This window comes from Chrysochloris asiatica, unplaced genomic scaffold (assembly GCF_000296735.1).
Source record: "Chrysochloris asiatica unplaced genomic scaffold, ChrAsi1.0 scaffold00127, whole genome shotgun sequence".
Classification (NCBI taxonomy): domain Eukaryota; kingdom Metazoa; phylum Chordata; class Mammalia; order Afrosoricida; family Chrysochloridae; genus Chrysochloris; species Chrysochloris asiatica.
Genome location: NW_006408645.1, coordinates 3376762 through 3388981, shown reverse-complemented (window position 1 = coordinate 3388981; position 12220 = coordinate 3376762).

Below are 12220 nucleotides of genomic sequence, written 5' to 3'. Positions count from 1 at the left end.
TCTTTGAGCCTGGCCCACTTGATATGCTAACATGCCTGGGAGGGCCTCCCTTGGAAGTGCCCATGCCCTCCTGAGGGGTTAGCACTCTGTCTTCCTTTGCTCTGGAATCCTGCATGTCAGTCTGTGGTTTCATCCATTAGCTGTTTGTAGATGATGTGTTTGTACACTTCAAAGGGAAGACCACCTATTTCAGGTTGATAGGAAGCTCCTTTGATGTGGTACAGTTTTGATGAGCTCATTCTGAGGACATGCAGATGCCCCGATGACAGCGACCAACTTGTCATAGTTGCAGCATTTTGAGTTTGTGTCAGAAAAAGAAGTCTGTACATCTGTATAACCTGGCAACATTTACCAGCCCTGTCCTTAAAAGATGGCTTTCTAATAAAATCCAGAACCACACAGCCCCTCTGGTCAAACACTCGTGACGTTTGTGCCTCTGCTTTTAAAGGTGCTGTGATGGACAGTACGCATGTCAGGGTTTGAGAAGAGTAGAGTGGCTTGAAGTGCTTGCAGTTACCTGTGTAAAATGGGCTGACTGCCGCTCTTCCTGTTTTACTGTAAATGTAATCGCATCTGTCCTGTCCTGTTCTCCTGGGAGCTTCTCTGCAAACACACACTTCCCCCAGGCAGTGGAGATGCTAAGTATCTGGGTAGTCACAGATTTCTGTTGGACATTTGAATGTGGTAAACAATACAGCAGTACTTGAGGAATGCACGTGGAATGTGCACGTTCGTTTCCAGGGGCAAGTATTGTCAATCAAGAGGTTTGCCATGATTTCCTTCCTGCCAAAAATAAACATGTGAAACTGCGCTCTCTTGTGACTCCGCTGCTTCTCTGTGGAGCACTCTCTCCTCATCCCTTCTCTCCCCCTGCACAACCTGGGTCCCCTGACACCCCAACTTCTGGGAGTAGTAGTGGATGGTATAGTAGGGTTTCAGGAACCTCAGACCTTGACCCCAGAGGGAAGCTAGAAAAACCCCAAAACCAAAACCCACTGTCCTCAAATCAATTTCAACATATATTGGCACTGTAGGACAGAGTTGTGAACTCCATCGAGTCAATTCCAACCCATAGCAACCCTGTATAGGGTTTCCGAGGAGCTGCTGGTGAGTTTGAACCGCCGACCTTGCAGTTCAAATGGCTTTGCAGTCTGGCGCATTTACCCACAGCGCCACACCGGGACTCCGTGGGCTAGAGTAGAATGCCCCAAAAAATTGCTGAGGCTGAAAATGTTTACAGTCTCCTCTTTTCTCCCGCAGAGTGACTGATGGGTTCAAACCTCTGATCTTTCAGTTAACAACCCAAAACTTAACCCTGTGTGTCAGTAGGGCTCCTTACCCAATTTTTTGGTCACCTTTAAGGGCTTGGGACAGCTCAGCCCCCTCTCCTCAGAAGCAGCCTGGCTCACCATCACTTCTAGGCAGTGAGAGGGCACCAGGGGTCCCCTGCAAAGGACCCTGGGCAGGCCTTGACCTCCTCAGGACTCTGATTCTTGAGCATCTTCACTGTTGCATTGCTGTTAACTGCTAAATGGGCTGGCTGCCTCTGTTCCTATTTTATTGTAAATGTGGTCGTATCTTACAGTCCCAGTGTGCTGTTGTAGGATAAGCATTGGACTGCTAATGGAAAGGTTAATGGTTCAAACCCACTAGTCAGTCCTTAGAAACCCTATACAGGGTTGCTATGAATCAAAACCATGCCTAATGGCACTAACAAAACACCACCAGACTTAATCTCATCTGATAGGTTTTATCCCTATCTTGTGGATGAGAAAACAGGCCAGCAAGACAAAGCTCTGCTGTGTCTCACCATTGTCTTATCACAGGGACAGAGCTGGGTCAGGCATATATATTCATCCAGCGCAACATGGGGCACAGTGCATGCATCAGCCCAGGAGACCTAATATTTAACCAGAGGTGAAATCCCAAGTAGCTCACTGCCAGTGTGTCCCATTCCACTAAGTACACTCACTCAGCTGACAGCACCTGCCCACCAAAGAGCTCATTCTGGCTTCCTTCCCTGGTTGAGTTCCTGGGCTGTGTCTGCCCCCTCTCTGCTCCCTTGTCCTCAACCTCTCTGGCTTTGCCCTGCTGTGGAGCTGTAGGATAAGCACTCAGCTGCAAGGTCGGTTTGAACTGCAGGGTCAATGGTTCAAACCCACCAGGCATCCCTCAGAAACCTTACAAAGGGTTGCTATGAGTTGGAACTGGCTCAACACAGCAACTTGGCAGCATTGCATACAAACAGACAAATGATAGAGAATAGCCACGGATCCCCTTAACAGGTGTGAAGGAGCCACAAGCTAATAAAAGGTCTCTTAAAAGGTTTTTCAAAGGTACTTTGGGTTTTATTTGGGGTTTGAGAATACTAGGATTTCATCTCCTGATGTTGCTGTCATCTGTCATTCTCCAGGAATGGGCAAGAAGCCGAGAGCTGGGATGGGGGTGGCTGGAAAACCGCAGTTGGGGGATGATGACACATTGGCTGGGTGAGGGGTACATTGGGGCTTGCATGGCAAATCTGGCCCCCCATGGCAGGGCTGCTGGCTGTGGATCAACAGGCTGCTTAAGGCCTGGCATGGCCCACAGTGTAATCTCCAAGGAAAGACACTGGACCAATAGCCCCAGTGTAGCACCCCAAACCTCGGTTGCAGGTTCATCTGGATTCGTGTTTCTCTGTTCACTGTGCATTAGAGCTACCTGTTGTTAGGACTCCAACTCATAATGACCTTGTATAGGGTTTATAAGGAGTGGTTGTAGGTTTGAACCACCAACCCTGATGTTAGCACTACAGTGCTTATGCTACAATATCTTGGATTCTACCCCAAACTATTAAGTCTAAATCTCTGAGGGTGGATACCTGCAATCTATGTTTCAGTGGACACAGTGCATTAGAGTTGGAGCTAGTGGGTGCTCATAAGGCATTCCCTTCCGTGGTGTCCTCTTCGGAGTTGCTCCCAGGCCATGGCTATCCCGATGACCTTGTTTTGGACAACCCAGGGTAGGACCGGACCTGGGGCTCACACAAACCCAAGGCTGCCCTTCTCAAGGGACGTCAGGTCAAGGTGGTGTCAGACAGTGGGATCCAGGTCCCCTCCAGGCACTTCCCACTTTCTCCAAGCTCCTGTGGAGTCTGCTCCTCCCTACAGGATCCCGGCTCCACTAGCGACGAGAGGAGACACAACCAAGACCTTCTGCAGGCTCCTACTTCAGAACAAGACGAGCCCGGGGAAGGAGCCTGCTCTGTGCTTTGCCACCCACCCTGGGACCACACTGAAGCCCTTGTTCTTGGCAATGTTGACACTGAGCAGGCCAGGCCATCCCAGATAAGCCCATAACAAAGTAGCCCCTGGGAGACCCTTGGGAACCTGCAAGGTTGGGGCAGGAAGAGGTCAGTGGGCCAAGTCAAGCCCAGGACAGTGCTGGCCTGGCTGAGCAGACTCCTGCGGCCTTCCTAGAAAAGGGGGCTTAAGATCCTCAGGCCCGTGGAAGTGAGGAGAGTAGAAACCTGCTTCCTGCGCTGCAACAGAGGTGAGACAACCCCCCACCCCATCTCCTACCACCCTGGTTCCCATGAGCGCCGCCCTGGGCCTCAGTTTCCACTCTGCTGTGGATGTGATCACCTTGAGCTGGACATTGTCTCAGGCTTCCAGACCGGGAGCTGCGCTAACCAAGCCCTGAGATCACAGATTACACAGGACTACAGGGTGGGAATGTTCTGGGGAAGGACCTTACTGCCTGCCCAAGGCTCTTGGGCTTGGACCCCAGGGACCCAGAGAATTCTGTAGGGGAGAGTTTTAGAAAGGTCCTGTGCCTCCTACTAAACTGCTGAGGCTGGAGAGGGGCCGCCAGTTCAGAGAAAACTTGAGAGATGTCCCCAAAGCTACACAGTCAGTAAGCGTGGAGCTGGGACTAAAACCTGACACTGGTGGGAACTCATGTCACTGCCTGAATCCACTTCAGGCTCTGGCTTCAGGGCAGAACCTGGGACGGGTCCAGACCCTCCATGCTGGGTTATGCCGGACTAGAGGAGCGAGCGACATATATTTATTAAGCAACTACTGTAGACCAGGTACCGTTCTGGTGGTGGTGTTGTGGCATAGAGTCGGTTCCGACTCATAACGACCCTGTACCGGGTTTCCAAGGCTGTAAATCTTTAAGGGAGCCGAAAGCCTCATCTTTCTCCTGTAGAATAGCTGGCAGTTTTGAACTGCTGACCTTGAGGTTCGCAGCCCAATTCGTAACCACCATGCTACTAGAGCTCCTTAGGCACCGTTGTAGACAATGACATACAACACTTGACAAGGACCTACCCATAGGGACTCACATTCTTGCTGAGGATACAGACACAAACCAGACTAAGAAAATAAGAAGTGGTGGGTTCTGGGAAGTGGTTAGGGAAGTTCTCTCTGAGGAGGGGTCATTTGATGGTGCTCTCACTGTGGAAAAGGAGAAGCTATGGGTGTTACAACTGGTTAAATGCTCTGGTACCAACTTAAAAGATGGCAGTTCAAATCCACCCAGAGGACCCTCAGAAGGTGGGCTTGGTGAGCTCTGTGTGAAAACCGGCCACTGAAAATCATTTGGAGCAGAGGAGTTGGCACCTGGTTTTGACTGGCTATGGGCAAATCTGGGGGAAAGACTTCCAGGCAGAGGAAACAGGAAGGGCAAAGGTCTGGAGAGGAGAATGAGCTCAGCATCATCTTCCAGGGACAGCATGTTTTTGTAGCTGGAAACATTGTATGCAAGGAGCACAGATACATCTGGAGGGATGGGCAATTTGGGTGTTATTCTAGCTTTAATGGGCAACCACTGGAGGGTGTGGAGCTAAGGGATGGAGTCTTCTAACCTGTGGTTTAAGGGTCCCTCTGGTACTGTAAGAGGTTGAAGGAGGCCCTTAGACCAGCACAGAAGTCGGGAGAGGACTGGCAAGCCCAGGACCCCAGCTGACCTGTGGCTTCACTGTGGGGTATGAGGGACAGAGAAGAAACCAGGATGGCCCCCAGGTTTAAACACCAGCTAGATGTCTAAGCCACTTTCTAAGGCTCAGAGGAGGTGGGTGGCTCTGAGAGCGGAAATTCAGAAGCCTGACATGGATGCTGACTTTGAGGTTAGTCATGCCAGGAAAGATATGACCAGATTGTTGTTAGATCAAGGAAAATGGGGTGGGGCATAAGAGTCCGAGTTGTTTCTATGGTATATACAGCCTTGGGACTGGAACTTGGAGTGAAAATAGAAAAAAGGCTAGAGCTAAGATAGGGAAGTGGCTGGTGTGGCGGGGAGAAAAACTCAGCATGTGGGGCATCCTGGAGGCTCAGAGAAGAATGGGATGAAGAGGAACGGGGAGTCAGCAGCGCCCCAGCTGCAGAGGGGGTGGGTAGACCCAACCACCAGTTTTGGTGAAGAGGAGGCATTGGTGGCCTTGAAAAGAGCCATGTGTTGGAGTGGTGGGGACAAATGCCACCTGGAGTGGGCCGAGGGGAGACTGTGACATGAGGAAGTGGGGGAGAGAGAGTTTACAGAATGTTGGACACAGGGAGGGACAAGCGGAGACAGGGGAACAGGTACACACAGGCAGAAACTCACTCCCACCATCACATACACACACACAGGAACAACGTGATAAGGGCGTCCTCGTACACATGGCCAAGCAGGCAAGTGGTGCATGCAGGGACTGATCCAGTGAGCTGACACCCCTTCCGGCACAGAGGCCCACTCATTCCCTCTGCTCAACACAGTCACACACTGGCTTAGGGCCTGCTGGACACAGACTGACCCAGATTTCCTGGAGTCCCCCTGACTCGTGACAGGGAATATTGAGGGTGTGGGCAGGAGGGCCAAAGGAAAGGAAAGGAGGGTAGGCCTGTGGCCTGTGTAGGAGTGGCCTCATCATTTGTGCTCCTGGAGTCTCTGGAAGGTTCTATTACTAGCCTCCACCCCTGGGGTGGGGGTGTGTGTGAATCAGCCCAGGGTATGGGAGGGTGTCTTCCATACAAAGGCTGGACTGGCCTCTCCCACGATGGGTATCAGGACTCCCTGGGGAGGACCCTGCCAGGCAGAAAGCCAAATGGAGGAGGTAGGAGGGGACACTGACAGTAGAAATGCCTAGAGGGAGCCTTGGCTACCTCCCCTCCTCCCACAGTGACCTGAGGCTCACAGAGCCCACCCCACACCCAGCCTTGGTCCCAGTTCCTTCTAAAGTTTGCCTGGGTAACCTGGCCTTCTGAGCCCTGCCAGAACTGGCACCACCTGGGCTGCAAGAGAAGAGAAATGGCGCATCTCACCTTCCACATCCTGACTCAGCCCAGATCTCCATCCTGGGCTCTTTCTTGCTGCCTCAGGGGAAGCCTGGCCAACTCAGCAAGGGCTCTGGGAAGAGGGCTGGTTCCTCAACAGGTAGGTCAATATTTGTTGATTGACTGACTAATTGAGTAAGTGTGAATACCAACTGTACTAGCTATTGGCCATTAGTGGGTGCGCCCTGCAGGGCGGGAGTGGGAACCGAGATTGAGTTACAGTTGAGCTGGGGGAGGGCTGTGGGCCGAGTCTGGCCCTGAGCCAAGCTCAGTGCTGTGGCAGGCTGGGCAAAGACGCGGGAGCATTTTCCAGCAGGTAGGCCTGTAAAGGTGGGTGCGGGGCACAACTGGGCAGGAGGGGGCTCTAGGGAACCAGGTGGGAAGGGCATTCTGAGCCAAGGACTCTGGGTTTGGGGTGGGTGGAAGAGAGGCAGCCAGAAGGAGAGGCAGGCAGGAAGGGGCACAACAGGTGAGAGGGATGATGGGGAAGGTCGGCCATGTCCTGGGGGAAGAATGTGGATGTGGTGGGGGCTCTCAATCCCCTCCAAACTGGGTCACCTGGGGCCTGACAACCCCTGCCTCCCATCCAAATCAGTGGTGCCTCTCCCCCTTATTTCTTGGAAGTTGGGTAAAGTAACCTCAGGATCCGCCCCTTGGCAGGTACCTGAGGAGGGAGGAAGGGCACACCTAGGGAGAGAAAGAGGGAAGGGGGAGGGCATTGATAGAGAAAGGGGCACCAAAAGAGGGTTGGTGTGTCTGGGGAGGAATGGGGCACTGGAAGTTGGGGGTGGGTGCTGAAGGGAAAGGCGGTGCCAGGGGAGGGGTAGTGTGTCTTCAAAAGGAAGGGGTACCCTGTAGAAGGAGAGGGTACAAAGAAAAGGGAGCTTCCAGGAAGAAGGAGAGGACACAGGATAGGGTGTTGGTGTGGGGAGAGAGGAGGCAGAGGGGAAAGAGATGGGAGGCTTAGAGGAGGCATGCTGGTAAAGGAGGGGAACCCTCTCAGGGCGGATAAGGTCACCTGGGGTGGGAAGGGGGTTCTAAGGGAGAGGGGACTCCATCCTTTGAGCACCCCTCCCCCTCAACTTCCCCTAGAACCCAGCTGGGAGGCCGTGCACACATGGTGCATGAGGATGGGGGTGCCTAACACCCTGGGTGCCTGGCTCCCCAGGCCGTGGCTGGATATGGTAGTGGGGGGAGCAATGCTGCCCCCTCCCCATGAAGTCAACCAAATTCCAACTTCCTGGCTGCTCTTGAATTCCTGTCCCACAAGAGACCCTGGTTAGCGCTGCTCCGAGGCCTGTGGCTCCGAGGCCTGTGGCTCCGAGGCCTGTGGCTCCGAGGCCTGTGGCTCCGAGGCCTGTGGCTCCGAGGCCTGTGGCTCCCACTGCTGTGTGGTCTCTAGCCCATGTCTTCTCTCACTGCCTACCCTTTGGTCACCAGGACTGTCTTCTGTCTGTCCTGCCTCACATGTCACTATGCCTGCCACTCGGTGCCATCACACATTTTCTTTTGCTTGAGTCAGCCTCACATGGTCACATCACTGTCATATGGGTATCGTGCCTGCCTGTCTCTCAGTGTCACTGCATGACGCCTGCTGGTCTTTGTGTCAACATCACAGCACAGTATCAGCCACATGTCTGTCACTGTTGTCACTGTCACACCGACAGGCCATCAACTGCAGCCTGAGTACCTGGATTCAGGGACACACAAACACACTCACACACCACACTCTTCTCCCTCAGTGCCTTCTGGGCCACACACTCCATTTATTCAACGAGTAGTTTACTGAAATGTTGACAGACGAAAACAAAACCAATGACTCCAAACTATTTGCGTGGAACATTGTTAAATGGGAACTTTATTTGCTGCATAAGCTTTCACCAAAACCACAATAAAACATTGTTTTTAAATATATATATATGGGGAAAGCAGTTAAAAAGAAAGGGAAGAGAAATACGTTTATTTTCTCATTAAAAAAGCTTACACGTTACTTTTTAACAACAAAATACAATACCCAGCTTGAACATCTGATTTATATTTGCCCTTTAATGTTATGTAAATTTGCCATCACTTGAACTGAATGTGACAAATTCTTCATCACAATCACCTTTACTTGCTACATGTGCAGCTTTTAAATCATTGAAAAGCCTTCAAGCCTGTTGTAGCACTAAAGTAAGGCTGCATAAAAATCATGTGCACCTGTGCAGGCTCACCTACACATTCCACTTACAGACACAGGAACAATGTAACCTAGGGAATCCCTGTGTTTACTGAGTGCCAAGCTGCTGGGATCCAACCGGAAGCTAGAGGACCAAACCCCTGCCCTCAGGAATCTTTTGCTCCAGGAGAGAGCCCAAGCACACCCTAGTGCTAGGAGGGGCGGTATGCTGTGCTGAATGCAGTTCTAATCCTGCAGGCTGCCTGCCCTGCCCTGCCCACAGCCTCCCCAGTCAGCCGGCAGGACTCAGGCCTGGGCAGCACCGCATAATATCACCCCCCACTTCCATGGCCACCCTGACTCTCTTTGAGAGGGCTGGGTGTTTCCCACGGTGTGCTATGAGGTTACCAGGGCCTGCGCCCAACCCGCAGGCCCCACACAAAGATGTAAGGAATGTGGGGCGCTCTGGGCCACTATGTTCCACTTGGTCTCTGATTCTATAATTCTGTATCTCTCCTTTCCGGTGGTTTCTGCTTGTTAATGCAGGGTCAGCAGAGTCCAGGGCGTTCTGACGACTGATAAAGATATGACCGGAATTAGGGAGACAGGACTTATCATGCCAGGGCCACCAGGAGTCAGAAATTCGGAAAGAAGTGAAATCTGGATTTACTTAGCAAAGCAATAACAAAAAGAGAAGGAGGCAACTGGCAGAATTTACGTTAGCTGTAGAAAGAACTTCACTGGATGAAAGGAAGATCAAATCACACATTGCGTTTGTTTGCATGCAGAGGAGTGGGTATCTGCCCAGATGTCACAAAATGGAGAGCTCCCTGCATCCTTAGATACCTCTCACCCCATCCCTCTCTCCCTCCTGTATGCACTCAGAACCACAGAGCACAACCCCGTACCAGCTAAGTCCCTGTTTTGCAGAGCCTGTGGCTGTTTGAAGAATCTCTGTGTTAACAGAGTTCAGCCCAGTTTTAAGAACTTGTCTAGAGTGCCTATGTGTCATTTTCTCAGCCTACTGATGACAAAGGAGCTCTAGTAACGTAGTGGTTTTGAGTCAGGTTGCTGACTTCAAGGTCAGCAGTTCGAAACTACCAGCTGTTCTATGGGAGAAAGAAGAAGCTTTCTGCTCCCATAAAGATCTACAGCCTTGGAACCCTATGCAGGGTCGCTGTGAGTCGGAAACGACTCCATGGCACATCACCACCACCATTGATGACAGTCGATCCTATCCTTTGTCATAGAGGTTGTCACAGTCTTCAGTCCATCCTTATGTGTAGATTGTGCCCTAGCTCTGCAGAACCTGTCACTGCTTGCAGAACATTTTTTTTTATTAACAGTGTATGCCTGTCCTAAGTGTGACAATTTCTACACTCTGTCTTTTATCAGAACCTGAGTCTCCTGGAACAATGTGTCCCTGTTAGTGTGTAAGATTTACTTAAATTACAGAAGCTATGGGGGAAAGATGAGGCTTTGTACTCCTGTAAAGATTGACAGTCTCAGAAATCTAAGAGACAGTCCTGCTCTGTCCTATAGGGTCACTGTGATGGCAGTGATTTGGGGTTTGTTTGCTCTGCATACAGAACCTCCCTCTGTCTAAGAGCTTACCAGGGCTGTTCTGTGGAGCTCCTCTTTTTGCCTAAAGATGCTGCTATCTCAGTTTGCAAAGCTCTGTTTCCAACACCTCAGGCTCTTGTTTCCTTTGCAATATTGTTGTTCAGTGCCACTGAGTCGGTTCTGACTCAAACCATGTATAGGGTTTCTGAGGAGCAGTTGGTGAGTTTGACGACCTTGAGGTTCAAACTGACCTTGTGGTCCAGTGCATTATCCTGCAGTACCACAAGTGTCTCTATCTCCAGAGCAAACACGTCCTTATTTGCAGAACCTTTATCTATTTGAGAGTCAGCCTGTTGCCATCTCCCTAAATGCAAGATGTGAACCGTATTTGTAGAACCTCGGACAGTTTGCAGGGCATTTGCCTGTTAGCACAGCCTATTTGAATTTCCTTGGGTAGAAACGGTGTCTACATGCAAGGCTTGCTCTTATGGCAAGTATATCCCTTCAGCAGTAAGCTGTGTCTACCTGGGAGCACCTGTGTCACACTGCAGTGCACATACCTGTTTGTAGAGTTTATGCCTGTCTGCACACTCTAGTCCCATTTCCATGTGCACCTGTTTGAGAGCCTGTCCCTATTGATACAACCTTTCCCAGTCTCCAGAACTCATCCTTTTCTCCTCAGCCTGCCCCTTGTCTGGGGCAATGTGCAGAACTCAGTTCTGTTTCAAGATCTTGCCCATGTCTGAGATTTGTACTCGTACACACAGCTTGTACTTGTACACACAGCTCTTTGCCTTGCCAGCTGATTTCAGCAGATCCTGTCCCTCTGTGGAGTAGCTGTCACCATTAACAGAGCCTGTCCATCTGCAGGGCCTTGTGAACATGTAAAACCTTCCTGTCTGTAGAGCCTTTGTATGCCGAGCCGATGGTTTTTTTTGTTGTTGTTTTTTTTACAAATCTCTTTGTAGAGTTCATGTTTTATTTGCCCGGCCTGTTACCATCTCCCTAAATGCAAGATGTAAGTTTGTATACAGAGCCTTAACCCTGGCTCTGTCTGAGAAGCATTTCTCTGCCTGAAGATGCTGTTCTTGTTTGTAGATCCTTGCCTATCTACATACCTGTCCAAAGCTGCAGAGCTTTATGCAAATAGTCCCCCTCTTAAAGATCTGTGTTCCATCCACATTTCCAGAGCCCTGTTTAGTCTGCAAAGCAGAGCCTGGGATTACTTGTCGAGCCTTTGTGAGTGTTCAGAATCTTTGCTAGTTTTCCCATCCTCTCCAGATTTCTCTGGGTAGAGCCTGTATCTCTGTCAGGCTGTCCTTCTAGGAAATCCATCTGTGTCAGAAGAACCTGTGCCTATTGGAGCACATAAGCCCCTCTTTGGAGTCTACCCTTTTTGTTAGAATTTGTTCTCATTGTAAAGCTTTTACCTCATTGTAAAGCCTTCTCTGTTTTAAGTCTGCCCTTGTTTGCAGAGCCTACCCTCATCTCTACAGTGCATGCCTTTCCACATAAGCTTTGTCCATTCCCATGTCCCATTTTTCTTTTTTAAAAATATATATATTTTTTAATGTTTTATTGTGAATTATGTGATAGTTTACATGGTAGAACATTTGTTTTACATTCATCCTATTGTATATTGTTTCTTTGCCATGGTTACAATCCCCTCCATGCATCTGTGCATCATCAACCAACCAAAGCCCGCCCCCAGTCCTCAGCACACAGTCCATCTCCCTCTCTGGGTCTAAAGTCCCCAGCTGCTCCATCTCTCCACGTCATCTTCTCTGTCTCCATCTCAGGTATCTCTGCTTCTCTGGGTAGGGTCCTGCTCTTCATTCTTTTCCCTTGATGGTCCCAGGGACCTCCGCTCCTAGACTGAAAAGTTAGTCACTCCCCTCCTTGCTACAAAACGTCAACCTTTACATTTCCAACCCTCACAATCAGTCCTGATCACAATTATTCACTGTTGTATCACAAGAGACCTATCTGCATCTCCTTTCATCAGCCCCGCCTAGACAGATTGGATACTACTCAGTGGAGATTCTACCTTCCTCCATGCCCTCTGGATCTAGGTTCCCTCTTGAAAGCTTCTTGCCTTTGTAGCCCCTCCATTTTGGGTAGCCAATGTTCAAGTTGCCCATCCATGTCTACTCTGTGTATAGAGGGCGTGGGAATGATCCTTGCTGTAAAGATTTGTTCCCTC